General features: G+C 42.4%; 1 long non-coding RNA gene and 1 other non-coding gene across 2 annotated transcripts; both read left to right on the plus strand.

Annotated features, from left to right (window-relative positions):
• The first annotated feature begins 588 nt into the window (after positions 1-588).
• On the plus strand, positions 589-694 carry LOC140705263 (U6 spliceosomal RNA). Its single transcript, XR_012084693.2, has one exon. It is a non-coding gene; the product is annotated as a U6 spliceosomal RNA (small nuclear RNA).
• Positions 695-11,378: 10,684 nt separating this feature from the next.
• Positions 11,379-20,037, plus strand: LOC110075297 (uncharacterized). Its single transcript, XR_012083287.2, has 2 exons — positions 11,379-11,709; positions 11,801-20,037. It is a non-coding gene; the product is annotated as an uncharacterized LOC110075297 (long non-coding RNA).
• The last annotated feature ends 209 nt before the right edge of the window (positions 20,038-20,246 follow it).

A 20,246-nucleotide genomic window follows, 5' to 3' on the forward strand; every position in this document is an offset into this window, starting at 1 on the left:
AGATACCAGGCTGCACTGGTATGTGTGTGCTGTCATCTCTCCCATGCTTGCTCTCTCCTTCCTTCCTGAACCTTCCTGAAACTTGAGATTGGTCAGGTGAAATCAGGTATAAAGAACAGGCACATAACCCTATACATTTGTTTTTGAGTATTAGAAAACCAAATAGAGAAAGAGAATTTGAAATCCTGTTGCTGTTAAATTACACTAGGTAAGGCTGCTGATGTCATCAGCTGCAGGGATTTTTCAGGAGTAAAAAAACCCACCAATCTCTCCTCCAAAAGTCCCAAGAGTTCCATAGAATCCACTTCATTGCAGGGAAGCCATTGAGGGCCACATAATGGAGTGTGTGTCTTTAATTACTGGAAATCACCATCACCTCTAAAGCCATCCTGTCGGTAGTTTTCTGTGGGTTTTTTTTTATTTAAAGACTTCCCCAGCCTGTCCCACAGCTTCCAACAGCTTCCTGATTAAGACATTTTGACTCTTTGGGACCCTCAGGAACTTCAGGGAAGAAATCAGAAATATTTTGTTTATGAAAACTTCCTGTGGCTGGGAGAGAGAGCACACTTTCTTGTTTATCATTACTGTTTGGTTTAAGTATATTAAATATACTGAAATTTGAACAATACAGAGAAGATTAGCATGGCCCCTGCAAAAGGATGACGTGCAAATTCATAAAGTATTCTAGAAAGAAAAAAAGAAAAAGAAAGAAAATTAACTAATAGTTTAGGAATGGGGGCAGGGAGTTTGTTACATGGTGCCAGTTTTGCTGAAAAATTAGAAGGAGAGAAAAAAACCACTAACCACCGCAGATCACAATACCTGCCTGAAACCTCTTCCTTAAACCTGTAATACAGGAGACAGTTCTGTTAGCTGGCTCATCTGCTATCTTTTTCCTAAAGAAAATCATCCTAGCTTACCTCTTTCTTCAGATTTAAATAGTGGGACTTCCTTGGATCTGAGCTCCCCTAAGTAGACGGCTCATGGTGCTATTGCAGACTTCCCTCCGTTCCCCCAACTTGCCTTCCATCCACAGCAAGGATAGAGAACTACATATCCTGGGAAACAACCCGACCTTCTGGTGGCCATATTCCCTTCCTCTTAACACCATCATTTTATGCCCCCCCTCCCAGCTTTGGTGCAGTTTTGTCCCCTCCTAAAATGGAATGCCTCTTCTAACATTTTGTTGTTGGCAGTAAGAGCCTTTAACTAAAATACAATGGTCTTCTCTGTCACATCTGTAACTTCTGCCTGCCACTGGAATGGAATTCCCCTCCTTCTACCATAAAGAATTTTCAGGGATGGATTTTGACTCTTGGGCTGAGAGAGCTTTGACTCTATAGGCAGAGGCAGTGAGGCCTTAGTGCTGTTTTCACTATTTGCATTTCTGTTCCCCTTTATCCCTAACCAATTACTTATATAAATGACTCTCTGCCACTTCAAGGGATGATCCACACCTCTGACTAAGTTGGCTGCTTTCCATAAAAACTTACGGCAAAGGAAACATTAATTATGGAAGGTGCCTAGCCTCTTTGTTGTACTCAATATGGGTAGAACCTTGGAGACCAGTTTGGAAAGAACATGTCACCGTTTAGAGCTGGAGCCTCCAGAGGCAGGTTGGATACAATCCTTGATTGGAAGGGAAGGATGAGAAGAACAACACAAGGAAATGCTAATGGAATATAAAATGCAAAAAGATCCCCAAAATAAAACCACACTGCAAACCACTAGGAGGCAATCTACACACTTGTCTGAAGCAGTGTTATTTGACAACATTTTACTGAAATGTTATTCTTTTTTTAAAAATGTTAATTCTGCCTATGTTAAGCTATCTCTTTCTTGTACTGCTTAGAGAGATATCAGATGTGGCCTTTAAATACTGGTAGGATATGTGTATTCGTTTTATCTATAAATCTAAGGAAGCAAAAGTATCTCATACAGTGGATTTCCATAATCAACAAAGGGGAGGAAGTTTCCCCCCCCAAATTTTAAACTCCATTATGTAGCATTCCAGATTAAGCAAATGTTTTGTATGCTTGTTGGCTCCTAACCTTCCAAATGAAGGTTAGGAGTCTAGGGAAAAAAAATCTCAGGACTGAAAAAAGTTGGAAGGGCTTTTATTTATTCCTATAAAATTTAATGTCATGCCATTGATAACGAATCCATTCCTTAGGAATGCAGTAATGATACGGAAGGACTGGCAAACTAAAATTATTTTCAGCTGCAGCCTCACTGACCTCCTTCCTCAGCCATCCCTTATTTTATGATGTTGACAAATTGAGTTAATTTAAATTGCGGAAAGACTGTAATTTACTGTACATTGATTAAGAGATTTGTATAATAGTTCTGGTACCAGATCCAGGAAGCAACTATTAAATCACACAACTACTATCCAGTTTTAAATGTTTCAAGTTGTTCATTTTAATTCCCTTTCAGCAGTGAAACTGCAGGACACTAGACCAGTGGTCAGGGAACAGGGGGATAAATTACTCCAAATGGGGTAAAAGTGAAAATCCTGGGGGTAATGAGGACGGCTGCGGCAGGCATTTTACCCCCAGGCATTTTATTTCCAATAATGCTGTGGGTAGGCGGGCATTCCATCACGGCAAGAGCGAGCCCCGGCAAGGAACTGCACAGGGCACCCGCCTGCCCTCCTTGCCTCCAAAGTGGAGGGGAGGGCGGTGTACCAGGCCAGCTGGACTCTTTGCCCGGTGTGCTGGCGAGGAGGCCCCCTTCCCGCCTCACCTCACCTGAGCTCATGGCCGGTGGACCTGCTGGTCCTGCGGTGCCCGCCTCCCCTCGCCAAGGACGCGCTTTCCCACTGGTGTGGCGCCTCCAGACTGGCTGACCTGGGGGGGGGGTTGACTGCAGACGGCAAGAGCCAAGGGTGTGTGTGTTAATGTCGACGTATATACATTTTTTGGGGGGGGGGGTAAAAGGTTAAAAAGTTCCCTGACTCTTCCACTAGACATTAATGGCATTTGAAACATTGTTTCTGGATGCAGAAAATAATCAGTGGGCTAGCTTCAGCATTGTGTAGCCCCCTGACTATGGAATTCCCTCCCTCTCCATCTGGAAAACTCTGAAAGAGGGTTGCTATAGGTCAGAATGCACATGATTATTATTTCTGTATTAATAATAATCAGGTGCCACCAGGTCAATTGATAGTCTTCTTCTGTGGCACGTTTGGAAATTGCTACAAACGTGTAATTTAACTTTATACGCATCCAGAAATAGAAAATTTCATCGAATTTTTACCTCGTCTTTCTCCTGAAAAAGTGTCCAAGGAGGCTTACATCATTAAACAATAATATTTTAAAGCTAAAAACAGAAAGTATATAAATATTTTAAGAAAATCAAACAAATATCGCACTAAATATGGTAAACCAAGCCGAAAACAGACCTAAAGCAACAAGGCACAACTCTCCACATAAAAACTCCTCTCAGGCAGCCAGTCATGAAGGGCAAGGCTGTCTGAAGAGAAAGGTCATTGTCTGCCTATTGCCCCAATAGGAAAGAATTAACTCACCAGATCAGATTACTTGAACAGCCCCACCCCAAGATGATTTTTTTTTCAACACATGGTTTATTTATAATGTTAATAATAATGACGAGACTTATTTCGCACTAGCCTCCCATGTCACTCTTTGGGGCGATATTCTAATCAGATACAGATCACAATACCATGAAGATATACCGTAATATTGGATTCTACACTCCTGGTGAAAGACATGTACTATTATTTGTTACTGTTTTCCCACAATCAATTTTAAAAAAGAGAGGGAGAGGAGAGCATGTTAAATGGTGTACAGCTTTTGGTTTTTCTTTTTTTCTTTTTTTAAGTCATTAGAAGCCAGACCTTTAATAAGTGTATGGAAAGGGGGATTTAAACAGCCGCACCTCCTGGAAGGGGGAGAGGGATCCTTTGGGCACAAACAATGAAGGTGCCAGAGACCTGTCCTCTTTTCCGTGCTGCGGCTAAGCATCTTAATTGCATTTGTCAGGTAGAATTTCTGGAAGGGAAGGGAAAGCAAGAGGGAAAAGAATGGCCTGTGCTTGGATGGGGCCTAAATTCTGAAGGGATCAGCAGGTGCAACTCTCCACACTCTGGAAATAAACACAGTCACCTGCTATGGTCAATGCATTCAGCTGCTGTGAAAGACCCTCAGGCACAAAGGACATGTTCAACAGCTGGCAGCCCCAAAACAGAGAGGTCTATATTATGGCAGGCAAGAGGCTCCTAATACAACTGAGCCCACAGACAGTAGCTCTTGTGCTATTTGATCGGGAGACTCCTTATACAGGCTGATGCTGGGAGGGAGGACACCACAGTCCCAGCAGGATCAAATCCCAGTCATATGCTGTGGGATGTTTTAAGTAGGAAGATTTAAGGGCCCAAGAGGGTGCCCTCTGCGGGCTACCTCAAGCACCACAGAAAAGGCCATATTATCGTACTTTTCCATGTATAAAACACTTTTCCCTAAAATAATTAGAGGAAAAATTGAGGGTCGTTTTATACACGGACGGCAGCAGGAGGAGGCAGAAACTGAGGCAAAGAAGCAGCCCAGTTCGGCCGCCTCACCCCCTCCAGCGATGGTCTCCTTGAGATTGGGCAACAGCCAGGGGTGGCCGAGCCGGGCTGTTTCTTTGCCTCAGTCTCCATCTCCTCCTGCTGCTGCCTCTGCCGCTGGAGCCCTTTGACTGCCCCTTTCCCCTTCTTTTTACTAAGCCCATGGCTTTGCAAAAGGAAGGGAAAAGTGGCTGTCAAAGTGACCGCCGCTTTCCCCTGCCTTTTGCGAAGCCACGGGGCTTAGCAAAAAGGAAGGGAACAGCAGGGATCAAATTTTCTAGTTTGGTGTTAGAAAAAGGGGTGTGTGTCATCTTATACATTGGGTTGTTTTATAAACAGAAAAATACGGTAAATAGTAATATTTTGAAATAGACTGGATTGGATGCTTACAAATCAATGCCCATCTACAGTAGGCATCCGAGTAAGATTCCCAGTCATGGCTGGTTCACCAGGACAGAGGGGGCACTGCTTAATTCCATACTACCCCCATCCACCCCCTCCCTCCTGCCTTGTAATTGTGAAACCTGCTTGCGTGTATGAGACACAGAGGGGCAGTTCTCCTCTTGGCTGGAGATCCGAGTTACTTGTGTTCCATCAGTGGCTGCTGTGTCTTCCACTCCACCAACCACAATGGGCAGCCATCATCACTGAACGTTCCGTGTTTTTTTTTTAAATTGCCCAATCCTTATCCAAGAACATCCAATTTCCAGCAATAGCTAATGGGAAGGTGGCCAGGCAAAAGTGGGAGAATGCAACATTCTCTCATGCCACAGAGCTGATGTCCATAACAGATATGGGACAGGGAATCGTTGACCACCAACCATTATCTTTGGTTTTGGTGAGTGAATTTTAGGACAAAACACCATGGGGGAGGAGGTTTTCCCTCCTGAATTTAAGGTCCATTTTCTTTCATTTGATGAATTAAACTAAGAGGAAATGTTCTGGGGTTTGGATGATCTGATTCACATTATTTTTCAATTTACTACACAATTTAAAGTCAGCCTGGAGATCTGGGGCTTCTACTTTTTTCAAATCAAATGGATTCATACCAGTTCAGTCAGAGCAAAGCTATGTATTTTAAAACTTCCTCCTCTCTCTGCCAAGTCCTTGTTCTTTTTTTTCTTAACCAGTTGGAAACAAGGCTGAAGTGAAAATTTCTCTTATCTCTCTGCTGATTCCTTGCTCCTCCCTCCCATTTGGTCACCTAGCTGTCCTAGGACTAGGGCAGCAAACTTTAAAAAAAAAAGAGAGAGAGAGAGAGAATGGAAAAAAAGAAGTAAAGAAACTGAAGAAGAAGCAAACGGGGGGGGAAGCAGACACAAGCACCACAAGTGTGGAGAAGAGAGGATTCAAACAGTTAACAAGCTGCAAACAAGGCAGATTTCCTCCCTCTTGCTGCTGACTCCTGGTTGGTTGGCTGAAACAAAATAACTCAGAAAAACCTGACTTCCTGGGTAGACATTCATAGTGGATCCATTGGAATTTTCCTTGATACACAGTTGCGCTTTTAACATTGTTGTCTCTTTTTAATTAGTTCATTTAAACCGCAAGAACAGGGTTGATTGAAAGGCAGTAACCCAGGCAACCCCAGCTGTTTTCAAAAGCAAGTAATATTGGAGTATCTTAAAAATGGTGAATAGGAATGGGTGTGGGGTTTTTGTTTTTTTGAATTCTTGGACTACAGATCCTATAATGCTCTATTCTGGGAGTCTGACAGACAGACAGATACCTTACAGGCATCGCCTGGATGAAAGGCCTCACCTGGAAGGCTTTGAGGTTTAGCTCTCTTTCGAAGCTTCCTATCCCTGCTGTAGTACTAGTTGGGAGCTTCATTCTCAACAGAAATACAATTTAATATAAAAATATAATTTTGGAGCTACCCATGAGAATTTGGTGCACAGCCTGAGAAAGATGAGTTGTCATCAAAAGCTCACTTTATTATTATTTTTTATTTTCTTAATGGTCCAGTAAAGGTGTCACCTGTTCCTGCATTTGTATTGTTTTCAGGACCATGTGGCCTTCTCATGATTTTTTCTAAACAGAAAGCTAGGCCTTTAAGTGCCTGTCTGTCAGAAGGAACTCCCAGAATGGAGCATTATGGGATTTGCAGTCCACAACATCTGAAAATCCCATCCTAGTGACAACATCTAAAGACTAGCTTGTTCTTGAATCTGTGAAGGCATTTACTGTTAAGGTGGAGTGTAGGAAGAGAGAAACACCAACGGGAATAATAGGTTCTAGTGCAAGAGAAGGATGGCTTGTGTCTCTCCAGATCATGTTGTGGGGCTATTCTAATCAGCCTTAGGCAGCATAGCAAAAGGTCAGGGGTCAAGGTGGTTCAATCCAACAACATTCCAAGAGTTGTGTGTTGCTCATCCCCACTCTTAATTTTAAAGATGTTCCAGGTTTGGTTACACCTGGAAAAAGAACAAAAAGAAAAAAAGCAAAGAAACATAGTGATGGATCTACCATTTTGTAAAAGATAAAATCCCAGCTATTACCCATATTTGTCTCTGTTTATTAAAATATATATATAGTTGGATATAATTGGAGGAAAGGGTGAAACTGGGACTTTTCCCCCTTATGCCCCCTAGAACTGGAGTTTCATATGAACTCATGTTTTCAACGATTTGTTCCCCAACTGATAAACAGGAATGTGTGTGCTTTTTAAAAAAAATGTTGAAAATAGGAACCACGTGGCTTTAGCAACAAAAGCTTACAAGAGAACAGAAAGCTCCAGTGGCAAAGAGTCAACAGCATTACCTAAACCACAGCACTTGATGGTCATTCTCCCTGGCTCTGCATGCCTGCATTCCCAAACCTTCCTTAAAAGTTTTTCCACATTTGTTCAAATGCTGAATTTTTTATACAGATTGCCACTAATTTAGGACAGGGCTCATGAAAGTGGTACTTGACACAAGTCCCTCCCTTAGTTACCTACCCAATCTGAGGTGGGCAGTGTCTGATAGGGACTTGTGAGAAGTCCAGCCCTACTTGTATGCAGGTTTTTTAGCATGTCGTTGACTGAGCCAGGACTTCTATTACTAGCGTTGTGTGATGCCTCATCAAGGACACCTTGCCATCCTGGTCTCCCTCATTCTCTGGAGACTCTGACCTTCTAGAGAGGTGATGTGAGCCACCAGCCTTCAGCAATTACATAGTTATCTGATATTCAAACACTGGAATCCAGGATTCCAATTCTTGACATCCAGGCACCCTGTCCTAATTAAAGAATTCCAAAATCCCTACAGAGGAAAGGAGGGAACTAGCTGCCAGGACTCTAGAGGTGGTCTGTTTTTATCATCCTGAAGAAAAAGAGCTAAGCAAGTGTTTATCAGAAGAGCAGAGGCTTCTACCGTGGAGTGTGAGTCCCATCTTCAGACACTGAAAAACCTGCTCCAAATGGCGAGAAGCCCTCTCTGCTGCAGAGGAGATTTTCAACAGCAAAATGGGTAGAGAGTGAGAGAGAAGGGGCTGATCCCTCTGATAGCGTCATGAGCCAGTTAAAGCCATTGGATGTTGCAGGTGTATATTCTTTTATACAAGTGGCTGTGGTTTACTGAAATAAACAATGAAATCAGAGTAAAGAATCTACATTTTTAAAGACCTGAGCAAAAAGCTTCTCCAGCTTCTTGGACTCTTTATGTTCACTTTAACGGAGCCGTTGTTATTGAAGGCACATGGATCTCTGTCTCTTCACTGTCTAGATGAGAGACTCCGCACCTCCCCAACCCTTGAGTTCTAGGATGGCTGGGGTGAGGGGATAGAAAACAGGCTATACATGTAAACATATACATACAGAAAGAGAGACACAAATCTCTCTGCCTCATCTATTTTAGCAGATCGTGTTTTCGTCACGTAACGATCTCCACTCCATTACAGGTAGCACAGTGCATCAATCTGACATATGGCAAACAAGGCTGTCATCTAGAGGGAGAAAAGGAGATTACTACTTGAAGGTAGAGCTTCTGCTTAAATTCTCACCTGGAGTTCTAAGCAGACCCAAGAAATATGGCTTCCCAGACTCTTAAAGCAGAGGAGTCCAAGACCCAGAGAGGAAAGGGCTTGGTTGCCTACGACTCGCAGCTCTCAGCCACGATTCCTTGCTGCGTTTTATTGTGTGAGGAAGGGAAACTGGAGAAGCCGCAGCAGCCCATTAATGGTGAAGGTGCCAACTGCATGTGGGTTCGCATGGCCAACAGTTAGTTAGTTAGTTAGTTAGTTAGTTAGTTAGTTAGTTAGTTTGTTTGTTTGTTTGTTTGTTTGTTTGTTATTTAAATTTATAATCCACAATACTTGCCAACCAGGGCACTCTGGGCAGCTAACAACAATATAAGGGGAAAAAAGTAAAAACACGATAAAAAATTTATTTATTTATTTATTTATTTATTTATTTATTTATTTATTTATTTATTTATTTATTTATTTATTTATTTTATTTTATTTTATTTCTATCCCGCCTATCTGGTCGTACTAGACCACTCTAGGCGGCTAGAGTGAACTTTGTCAATTAGCCATACTGGCTTCTATAGTTCTGCTCCTGCATGTGGTAAAAAGCAGTAGTGCGTCTAAGCCATAGTACTTTGTTCCTATGCAGCCTGATTCAATATCTAGGAGGTAGCCCTACTAAACAGGAAAATATTAAATGAAGGTTTGTGTGTGTGTGTGTGGGGGAGAGGACAGTAGTAGTGAGCAGTAAGCTATTTGCTGTGGTTTAGGGGAAACAGTGAAGGGAAGAGACTTTCAGAAACTCTCAGTTCTGATCTTTGGAGTGAATCATGTTTTCCTCTGAAATATTCTGTGCTGTTGCTTTCGGGAACAGGAGACTGACTGTGGAAGGCAGGTGAAAAAAATTCCACCTCTCTCTTGTTGGGACACAAATGATCAAGAGGCTTATCAGAATTCTTGTCCAAACCTCCATCTAAAAGACATGTCTCCAAAACACAGCTTTTTCACAGGAAATCTTTTTAAAAAAATCATTTTTCTCTGCTATAATTTCCCTTCCAGACCTGTTTTTTGTGTATGTTTCTAACTTACTGGAAACTAATTGAACAAGAAGGTTAACTGGAGAAATCAATTTCCATGGGAAGCACAACAGCACTAAATTCTGCCCCTGGAACAAAGGATACAATCACACAATATAGTTTTCCTAGAGTAGAATGGACTCACTAAACAAGATTGATTTAAAGTACAGTCTGAGTTTTAGAACGATCCTTGCATCCATATGCAAAGGTCTGGTGTTTTTGATATTAAATACACAGCATCCGGAAGCCAACCCTATTTGTCCTGTTCCTCCCTCTGAGTCTTAATGCCCCCCATATCTTCTCCTGACTCCCCCTCCATGGGGAGTGGGGGAAAGCTGGAATTATTATTATTATTAAAAAATACCAGGCCCAGTCCATCAAAATAACAAAAACATTGACTGGTATTATTTAACAGCTACAAGTTTTAACCAAAAACCGAAGAATCTGTTAAATATTGACATTGTATATACTGTATGCTGTTCCTAATATTGCTGTGTTTTTGTAGCTGTGATGTAGCTATTATTTATTTATTTATTTATTTATTTATTTATTTATTTATTTATTTATTTATTTTTTTATTTTATTTTATTTTATTTTATTTTATTTTATTTATATCCCACCTATCTAGCCAACTCAGGACCACTCTAGGCGGCTAACATCAGGTAATAAAAGTATACATCTGTTTGCTATTATCAGTTATTATCATCCTTGCCATCATCCTCTTTGTTGTAATTTTCATTAATAGTGAAGTGTGAAACAGCACTGGATTGGCGTGGTGGGGCGGTGGGTGGGTTGCAGCTATTCTACCCTTTTTCTGACAATAAAAATGTCAGAAGAAACAATTAGAAAATATTGGAGAGCTGCAGACTGAAGACAACAATATCTAGGCACTTTCCACTAACTTTTTGTGGACTAGGGAGTCTGAGGCCACAATAAAAGCGCAATATTGAACCCTAACCCAAAACTAGTAATGGCATGACATCCTCCACCCAGCTGGGGTCAGTAATCTTGCTTATGGGGTGCAGGGTGGGCTCTCAACAGAGATCTCTCCTGCAACATAGGGAGATGATCAGGGCCTGCTGCCCCCTTACTACCTTATGCCGAACATTACTTCACTGTCTCATGGCAGGGCCGGCCCTGGTCACAGGAGAGGGGAGATCTGAAGTCCTCTGGGCTCTGCCTCAAGCCTGAACGTGTTTCCCCAGTAACTCTAAAACAGGGAGGGAGGGAGAGAGACAGAGACCGTGATGGCAATCTGCCCCGCCACCACAGCTGGAAGAGAATCCTTATCTTGACATCACTTTCCTCTAAGCCCTCCCCGTCTGTCACTGACCCTCAGCCACAATCCTGCTCAGGGAGCACTTATGCTGCAGGCGGGCGGGTGAGCGAAGGGCTGCTGGAAGGAGTCTGGCTGAGCCTGAACTGAGAGCCTCGCTCTGGTGATCACCTTGCCAGCTCAGAGATGACAAACAACACTGCCTCGGTCAAAGATGCTACCTCTCCAGGGCCGGTTCCGCTCACAGTGGACTCCCTCGTGACCTCCTGCTGCTCGCTAGTGACAGGGGCCTGGGGGCCTGAAGAGGAACTGAAGAACCAGAATGTGGGGAGGGTGGTACAGATTGCAGTCCTGTGTGTCCTCTGCCTGACAGTGGTCTTTGGGGTGTTCTTCTTAGGCTGCAACTTGCTGATCAAGTCCGAGAGCATGATCAACATGCTGGTGAAGGACCGGAGACCCTCACGAGAGGTTGAAGTGATGATGATCGAGGCTTAACCGCCATGGGATGGAAAGGGGTGTGCAAAGATGCTCAGGGGAGTCGCCTGCTCCATTCTTAGCTGCAGCACTTTGTGGAGGTGAGAAAAAGGCAATCACAGGAGAGAAGCGGATGTAAGGGTGGAAGTGGGCCCACACTGAGTAGGCGATACGTCTTTGGGAATTGTGCTCCTTGTGATTCTTCTTCTCTTCCTTGCCTTGTCTGGATTTTCTTACATCTAGAGGATCTATAACTTCTTTGCTGCAAATGCTTCAGGAAAGATCTTCAGACAGGTAACCAGAACAAAGAGACCCCAGCCTTGGGCAGGCGCTGTCAGGTGGGGGTTCACAGACACACTTCTGAGGTATGTTTCGTCTCTTGTGGGTAAAATTGTTCTTATGTATTTTTATTATTATTATTTAAAATACTTTTATCCCACCTTTCTTCTTAAAAAGGACCCAACACCTTCCCAAGCGGCCTGCACCTTTGCACTGGTACTGCAATTCTCGATCTGCCTTGAGACAGAAGTGCAGCAGCCATGCTCCGGGAAAAAGAAAAGAAGAAGAAAAGAACACACACACACACAGGGATATACTTGAAACACGTCCAAATTATTTGGAACCCTGCCCAGTTGGCTGCATGTCAGAATCACCCCCTCTCTTAACCTTAAATGGAAAGTAAGCGTGGCCCTTTCTTCCCCCGCCAAGAGACCCATGATTGCTCTATACACCATGTCACTGTTGTTAAATTGTGTGTAAACCCAGTGAAGATGTCTTGTATATCAGACAGTGACAGGTTGTTTACTGTTCCCTTTCTAAACCTATTAAAAAGATGTGGAAATGGTTCCAGTTGCCTGTCAGTTGCCCATCTGCGAAGGACGTGTGTGTGTGGATTCAAAATGCAGAAAGCTTGGTGGTGGAACAGGGATGGGTCAGTCTGAGGCATGAAGTTTGATCCCTTGCATCTCCAGTGAAGTGAGATGGAGAGAGGAGAGAAATGTTGGCCTGCAAACCATCGAACATGAAGCTCTCCCTTGATCAGACTCATCACAGGGCAAAACATATATTAATGTCTTTCAAATAATGCTCAACTTAAGTTGCAAAGACTTAAAGAAGGATCAGTGGCTCTGGTAAAAATTAGATGGTTTGCAATTCAAATGATTAATAGCTTATCTTGAAAAGAAATAAGAAGATTCAGGGGAGCATTCCACTCTACCCACCCACCCAAAACAGTCTCAAAAGTTGTGACAGATCAGTGCATTCCTTCTTCCTGGGGGAGATTGAAATTTGATTTGTATTATCCATGAGCATCTTATCCCTGGGAAGTGTTTGGTTATAAGCTTCTTTGAATGTTGAGGTTACCTTAAAAGGGTGAAAGGAATCACTACTTTTGCTGTGTATTCTCATTCTTTCATCTATGGTAAGGCAGGTTTTTTAGAACTACAGGCAAACCATTCTTTATCCGTTTGAATGCTTGCTCCTAGTCCAAGGTGGTTCTCTGATTTTTCAACAGTGGGAGGTCATGATAGGAGATAGTCTCCTGATTGCTGAGTCCTGTTCCTAGATTTTGAAATAAGATGCTTATTTGGAATGGATCTTGCAGAAGGTAAGAGAGAAAGGGGCAGAGATAGGAAAAAAGTTATTCCAGTTGGTACTAGTTGGAACTGGGGGGAAAATCTTAGAGAGGGAAGCTGTCAGGATCTGCTCCATGCTTTGTGAATGTTTGTTTACTTCCATACATTCTCCTTCTGCAGCTGTAAATAAAGCAGATGCTACAGCGGTATGATCAGTTTCTAGTGCTCTTACACCTTGAGAAAAGGAATGTTTTGTTCCTGCCTCTGGAACTTCTCAGTCAGAAGTAGCAAGTTTCTCATCTGTTCACCAGGGAATAGTAGCTGGGCAAGTAAGTTGCAGCAACAACAGTGAGGAAGAGCCTCAAGGCACTTTAAAGACTAATCCATTTATTATGGCACAAACTTTCACAGACTACAAACCATTTCATGGGATAACATTCCATACAAGTGGCTAAAAATGTGTCATGATCAAAAAGCAGTGCCATAATAAATGTTAATTTTAAAGTGCCACAACACTCGTGTACAGTATATAATAATAGGGCAAGAGAAATGTGGGTGTACACACCAAAGGACAATGAATCCTTCCAACTGGCTTCCAATAGCACTATTAAAGCAATATTATCATTTTTCAATCTCTACTGAATTTATTGCCGTTCACTCCCAGTTTACAATGTAGACAGTTGCCTGAAGGGGGGCTTTTGGTCCTCTGGGTGCTTTAGACTACGAATCCCACAAGCCTTTGCTGTTAGCTATGCAGTAACACCTCTGTGAATTAACATCTGGCAGGCCAAATGCTCCCCACCCTGACCTAGGGGATTACTGTCTTAAAAGCTGCAGTCTGCTTCCAGCAGAAGGGCTTGATTATTTCTCATGGGTGGACAGGTCTTGCTGCTACACCAGGCCTCCCTGGCAATGTCTGGTTGAGTGAGACAGCCGACTTCACATTAAGATGGGTCTCACTTCCAGCAGGATCTTCCACTCCTTCTTATTCAATGTTCCTAGAGAGATGTGGCAGCAGGTAGGGGATGGTGACAGCCACGCATCCCCTTTTTGGTTCATCCTTAAGTCCCACAACCCTTCCACCCCCTTTTCAGTTGCTGAGGGCAGCCCTCCCTCGTTTGGCACCCTCCACATGGAGAGGGCTACAGCCTCCCATCGCCCCTAAGTAGAATGGTGGTTATTCTGGCTGGAGATGATGAGAGATGTAGCCCAACCCATCCAGGGAAAAATGACATGGGGAAAAACAAGCATGCTGATAAGAAGAGGTGAAAGAAACCAGAACAATCAATACCGTTTCAGATTGTTAAACAAAGTGTGCTGCAGTCAGAGCAGTAGCATCTCAGGAGTGGAACGAGATATTTTCCCCTCTGAGATGCTAGCATTTTGCTCGCAGGCACCTTGGTGTGTTTGCATGTTCCTAAACAAAAAGCATACCCTGTCCTTCTTTTTTTCAGATGAGGTATAAATGTGTCTTTACAGGCACAGTTCTCAGACATGAGAGAAGGAAGGGAGAATGACATTTTTTTAAAAAATGCCACTTGCCACCTGTACTTCTTATCAGTACTTATAAGACAATTGCTAAAGGCATTTTAAAAAAAAATCTGGTTGTATAATCTTGATGTTTTCTAAATGGGATGACTGGCTGACTGATTAAGCTGAAGCAGAAACAAGATTTCCCAGGTGCTGTTTTGCATCGCAACATATGTCACCTGCATGGTGTTATAAAGGACTGTTTCACTTCTCTACTTTGTTCCTTCTTGGGATCTTAATGGAGTGGCTCTTGCATATGCCAGGCATCAGTTCCTGGGCATGCTGCCATTTCTTTCTGGAACTAGTCTACAAGTACAATAATGCAGGATCACACCATCTATGTAACTATTGTTCTTGCACAAGTGCTTTCTTCATGGAATCCTATTGTGTGCTGGCAACACTTGTGCAAGCATCATGATCTGGCATTATTACGAGGAGACTTTTGCTCTTTGTTCACTGGAAGCTCAATAGGATACAGGCTACAACTTCATGCTATTTTTTTGCTCTGTAACAAAAGTCAGATTGGGGGCCATTGTGAAGGCTGAAGGAATAGATGTTATTTTGCCATTAAATCACCCTTCTCTCTGAAGGCAAGGGAGAATTTTCCTCTATGCCAAACAGAAGTGTGAAATTGATGGGCTTTTACTTTTATTTTAATTACAGTTTTTCTCCCTACCAACATGCCCCTCCTCCTGCCGCTTAGCTTCCAGGAGGGATTTTCTGAGAGATAATATCTCTGGCCAATAATGGTGCTTAGTGCTTGTAATCAGTGTGATGGTACATGCAAGACCATATATTGCAAAGATGTTCATCAGGGCTTAAATGGGATGGGTGTGGTCAGGAGAAGGGCAGAGAGAAGATTCCCCTGGCCCGGAAATCTCAAAAGAGGTGGTTGGTTCTTGCTGTTGCTTCTGCCATCTGCCAGATGGGGAAGAAAAAAAATTTTTTAAAGGAGAATCTGCTTTGGCTTTGACAGAAATAACAGGTCCAGGCTACTTGGCCTCCCCACCCTTTTATCCTTCCACCGACAGCTAAAGAAAGAGCCATCTTTTCAGGCAGGCTTTTAACAATCTTGATTGAGTCCCTTAATGCCTTTTTAAAGTTAAGATTAAGATAGCTTTTAATGTTTACCTGTTTTAATTATTAAATTGTATTATAATAAGTTTTAGAGTTTGATTGGTTTTTAATTTATAATGTATGTTTTTAATTCTGTTCTTTTTAATACTGTCTTGGGTCCCCTTATTGGGAGCAAGGTGGCCTAAAAATAAAATAAAAGGCAATTTTTTTGTTTGGCTAGCTTGCTTCTGGTGCAGGACAGTTTCCAGATGCAGCCCACTTACTCAAGTCAGACGATGTAGGTCCAGAGAGTGCGTAGATGTGAAGCTGTATAAAGACCCGGCCTAGGTGGCCATGAGTTCCATGGAAACAAATCAGGAAGTTCCAACTGCCTTCCCCTCACAAAAGAACAACACAGTCAGAGGGACTGCTGGCTTTTTAAATTGCCATTACAATTGAGCTTGGTTGTACAACTCTTGACACCTGCTAAGTGTTTAACTACAGGCTATGAAACACTATCTCTGTTGCTAAAAGTGATGCTAGAAGGCACAAGAACCGTCTGATCAGTTTTGTGTTTTTTAAATGGTCAGGTGGCCATGACACAGCAGGCTAGAAGGCTCCTTCACGGCATTTAAAGAAATGAAAAGAGCCACCTTTCCTTTCATTAACCCAAAGCAGCCTGACCTATGCTAAGCAACAGAAACCCTAGCAACCACAGGTAAAGCTTTTATGAGCTTAGAGGCAAGTGTCACCTCCTGGTCATACCAGCAGGCCCAAACCCCTGCCAAACACACAGGAGCAGAGACCACCCAAATGATGGCACCCCTTCCCCAAACTTTCTGACATTCAATACTGTTCCTTAAATATTGGGGTTGGGGGAGGCAGGAATCTTCCAGCAATGTATGCACCCCAGTCCCATCTGCATGTCTATAGGCATACGTCCCATTGAACTCCCTGGGTCCACCCTTGAGGCTTACAAACCCTGTGGACCAGTCACCTCCTTTACTGTGGCTGGGTTGCTCAGGCAGATAAAAGTCTCCTTGTCGCAAATGCTGAATTAAACCTGACCCTGTTTCTCTCTGCAGGGGAGAGGCCCATGGCCCTTGCCTTGCAAAAGCTCTGCAGCCGCACTAATCCAGGCTCTGAGAAGATTATAAAGCAAACTTGTGTTTCATGTTTTACCGTTAATCCCTGCTGAGTGCTGGCTGCAAAAACTTTCATCACAAGCTCAGAGAAGGAGATCAGAGCCATCGCCTATGAGGAAGAAAGGGGCCAGCCAGGAAAGGGAGGGGGACCTGAAATCTTCTGGATTTAACTCAAAGATGCCAAGGATGGCCATGTGTTAAAAAGAGGTTATTTTCCATCCTTTGGCCAATCAGGATAGGACTTGGGGCCAGATGCCCAAGAACTCACTCAGCGAAAGGGGCCTCAGACTGCAAGGAGACCAGTGTGTGTGTGCGTGCGCACACAGCTTAAACATTCAAGCAGAGACCCTAACTCCCCACAACTCCATCAGACCTCCAAGCAGGCAGCTGCTGAACATCCTTCCAGAGCTCAGAGCTTAGCACTGTGTCTCTTTCAGCTCATGCTCTCCTCACAGCCTTCCTTTGTTTCTTTTGCACACCCATTATAGTATATTGGCAAAGTGTGGAAATTTATGGCTTAAAAAACCTCCAGCTACGCAGTGGAAAAGGTTCAAGGACCTACCTACAGAGCAGAATTACTTTCAAGTCTCCCCTTAGTATACCACCCTTATTTTTTAGTTCACCTCAATGGGCACTTCCTGTCTCGATAATTCACCCAAAAACACTGGCTAGAGAAATAATAAAAAGGTTTCTGTTTACTCAGCTCTGTATTTTTCTGTAGAAAAATAGTGACTGGTTACACGAACAGAGCTTAACTGATTAACTAGCTTCGTGACCAACTAGCTGACCAAACTAACTACCTAACTCTGACTGAAAAGAGCAGAAAAAGAAAAACTTAAATAGAGGGGCATATCTCTCTTCAGAATTTGAGGTAGAGAGAGAACAACATGCTTCTACTAGATTGATATACATTCACCACAGTCCAGAAAGATCCCTGACAGCCAAAACTGCTTAAAGGCATCATATGTAGGCTGTAATATTACTAACACATAATTATGTTGTCGTTAGCTGCAGTGTGGGAGTTGAGTTTGGACATGTTATACTTGAGTTCTCCAACCACCAGGAGTAATGGTTGTGCTAGGCCCAGGATTCTGGGTGTTGTAGTCCTCAAAAGTTTATTTTCCAAGCTTTGAGTAGAAAGATAGCATGCCTTTCTGAGAACACTACTAGTATCATCCAAAGATTCTCTAGATTTTTCTAAGCTATCGTGAACATTTATTCATAATAACAGTTTTTAACTGTAAAATTACATTTCTGTTCTGGAGGTGGCGCTCTAATGTTTTCAGTCTGTGCTTGGTGTTTCACCTTGGTGACCCACCATTTGATTTACTGATTATATAAGTAGCCCTCTTTCCCAAGGACAACCCTCTAAATTGTCTATAGATTTATATGTAGTCAACATCAGATAATAGACTGGCAAGGGTTTTGACTGGCAAGTGTACATAAAACTTGGTGGGGGGAAATCATTTGGTGAATGAATTATCATATGGCAAATGAGCAGGTGAGTGAAATTTTTAAAAGGCAGGGCTTGTGGGATTTTTGCTTACTTGGTGTCACTTTGTGAAATATTTTGAATATGCATTACAAAATTGTAATGGAATTGTAATTCCTTGGACATATATGGCAAAGTATCCTTTTCTAGAGGACTGTCACTTCATCACTTTCTTTAAAGCAAGCCTATTTTTTAACTCTTCAAAGAAAACCTGTCTTTTGATGGATCTGTGACCTTTCATTATCCTCCAAACATCTCCCTTCACCTCCAATGCATTTGCAGTTAAGCCTGTTTTACACATGCTCAGTCTTATAATGAAGTGGAGGCGTTTGGTTTTTTTAGGCTAAATACTTCAGTCCCTGTAGTCTGGATTCTTTCCAAGTAAAATAAATTTTAAAAGCAGGTGGGACCAACCATTCTCTTTCTAAATAAGCAAAACTGATATTTTCAATTTATATGAGCTATTTCAAATCTGGACACAATTAGGGTCACTTGTTTCTGCACAGGGTGCAATCTGACTTTTAAAAAATCCCCTTCCTAAAATTTGGCACAGAGCAAGAGCGGACTGTCTGCTAATTCTGTTTCAAATTTGGTGCTGATGTACAGTTTCAATGTTCTAGTTTTTTGTTTGGGCTTTCCCCATTTTTAGAACTGCCTTGTAGAATGTTGACTTGCTCCACTGCGCAATAATTTACAGAGAGCATATAGGAATCTCAAGGATGCTTTTATGGTCATGTTTGAAAATATAATTCCTTTCATCTTAGAGCAAACTCTTGTTTGCTCATTGCAGGATTCATTAAAGCAACATTGGGTGCCACCTACTGGCAACCACACAGAAAATAGAAGAGTTGAGGCTTCTTCCCATTTTCAAACCAGAGAGACGCCAAGAATTAGATCAAGTTTTCACCCCATCTAGGAAACATCATCATCCCCACTAGTATGGCCCCAGTCAATGGCTATGCCAGCTGGGAATAACAAGAAACACAGTCTATTTAGAAAGTACCAGAATGGGAAAGGTTTATGTACAGCCCTCACCTCCAAAAAAATAACACAAATTGGTATCTTTGGGGCATGTTATAGGTCTTTTCAGAATTTCAGAGCAACATAATTTGCCATAGAAGACCAGTAAATACTGCTGCATGGGGATTTTTTCAATGTACAGGAAGAGGCAACTGTCTTTTGTTGGATATGATAGACTGCTTATGAGCTCAGCTGATGTTCACAAAACAGCAGAAGTTCCTTAAAAAAACAGGCATCTTTGGATATCACAAAAACACCATAATTTTAAAGTTGATTCATAACACCTCACTCTCCAAATATTAACATTCTCAGAATGCTAACATATCAGATCAAAACAAACTTGCTCCAAGAAAGACAGAAAAGTAACCGAATTGTTGTAATGATTCAGTAAGCTGGAAGTACTCATTAGGTGCATTGAAACTTCAGTTTCAGTATGTATCAGCTATATGCTACTCCTACTAGGTCATTTTGGGTAGGCCAAAAATTCCTAAACCACTGAGGACACGGACATGTTGCAAAGGACTCTAAGCATATCATGAGAAGTGCATTGCATTGATGACATATCCCTGTCAAACGAAAGTAAACAGAAAAATCTGCTCAGTCCTGCTCTGTTTGATGCACTGATCTATGATACATAAGAAACAGAAAATAGAAGTGGATTATGATCCATGAAAGCTCACACTGAAACACATTGTGAAGGTTCAGTATTTTGCTTCAATATTTTGTCAAAGAATGTACCTACTCTCCTCATTTAGAAATGGGGGTAACATTTATTGGGGTATTCAAAAACAGTCCAGTGTCAACAAAAGCATTCCAAACGTTCTCCCCTTTCGACAACGGGTTTGAAGGGGTGTTCCAGTCATCTACAGTGGTGCCTCGCATTACGATGTTAATTCGTTCCAGCGAAATCGCTGTAGAACAAAAACATTGTAAAGCGAAATTAAAAAGCCCATAGAAACGCATTAAAACCCGATTAATGCGTTTCTATGGGCTTGAAACTCACCGTCCAGTGAAGATCCTCTATAGCACGGCCATTTTCGCTGCCCATGCAGCGAGGAATCCGTCCCAGAAAACAGTGGGCGGCC

This window comes from Pogona vitticeps, chromosome 2, assembly GCF_051106095.1.
Source record: "Pogona vitticeps strain Pit_001003342236 chromosome 2, PviZW2.1, whole genome shotgun sequence".
Lineage (NCBI taxonomy): Eukaryota > Metazoa > Chordata > Lepidosauria > Squamata > Agamidae > Pogona > Pogona vitticeps.